The 1002-nt window shown below is 57.1% G+C and overlaps 1 non-coding gene across 1 annotated transcript; it reads left to right on the forward strand.

Moving 5' to 3' along the window:
• Positions 1–268: 268 nt before the first annotated feature.
• TRNAQ-CUG (transfer RNA glutamine (anticodon CUG)) lies at positions 269–340 on the forward strand. The gene has a single exon. It is a non-coding gene; the product is annotated as a tRNA-Gln (tRNA).
• Positions 341–1002: the final 662 nt, after the last annotated feature.

A 1002-nucleotide genomic window follows, 5' to 3' on the forward strand; every position in this document is an offset into this window, starting at 1 on the left:
GAGGATGGGACCCCCTGGCCTGGTGACTCTCTCATTACACTGCCTGGCCTGTCAGTGCGGCTAACTTGGAGCTTTGGCCTCTCCCCATTGTCAGTCTCAGGGTCCTGATTTACCATTGATCCTTCCCCCTTCTATTGGTGCTGGGAACTAGCCAACCAATCCGCTGCCCCTCAAACACACACACTAAGTTTTAGTAAAGGGCCAAGAGCCCCCTTACACAAGCCAGCCCCATGAGGGTCACCGATGTGCAGAGAAGGCAGCACAAGCTGGTCCCATGGTGTAATGGGCAGCACTCAGGACTCTGAATCCTGTAATCTGAGTTCAAATCTCAGTGGGACCTTGTGTTGGCTGGTGGTCATAGGCGGCAGGTTATATACATTTGTGGTGCTCGGGCTTCAGGAATATTCAGGGCTGGGGGCCCTGTTCCAGCAATATTTGGAGTTGGGTCTCGGGCCCTGGCACCCCTCCCCCTGCTGTGGTGTGTCCCTGCCTGACAAAAAGCAGCAGGGGCCTGTCTTCTGCCTGCTCCTGTTGCTGGAGTAGAGGGATTCTGGGTAGAACTGCTACCCCAGAGTCCTAGTGCAGGCTGCCCTGAGCCTCTCCAACACCCCCAACCCTGAGCTCCCTCTGAACCCTGATACTCTGCCCCAGTCCTGAGCCACTCCTGCATCATGAATCCCTCATCCTCAGCCCTATGCTCCCTCCCAGAGGGTGCACTCCTTCCCACCCCCAGAGCCTGCACCTCTCACCCATTCCTACAACCCTGCCGGAGCCTGCACCCAGCACCCAAACTCCATCCTAAACCCTGCACCCCTCCTGCACCCTAATCCCCAGGCCAGGATCTGAAGCCCAGACCTCCTGCCTAAATCCCCTCCCAGAGCCTTAGGCAGGTGGGGGTGGCGTTTGGGGGCAGGTTCTGGGTACCACCAAAATTTCTACAAACTTGCCACCGATGCTTATGGTAACACCCCAGAGCTTAACTTCCCTGTCTCCAGCTGTGTA

Source organism: Gopherus flavomarginatus (genome assembly GCF_025201925.1).
Source record: "Gopherus flavomarginatus isolate rGopFla2 chromosome 13 unlocalized genomic scaffold, rGopFla2.mat.asm SUPER_13_unloc_3, whole genome shotgun sequence".
NCBI lineage: Eukaryota > Metazoa > Chordata > Testudines > Testudinidae > Gopherus > Gopherus flavomarginatus.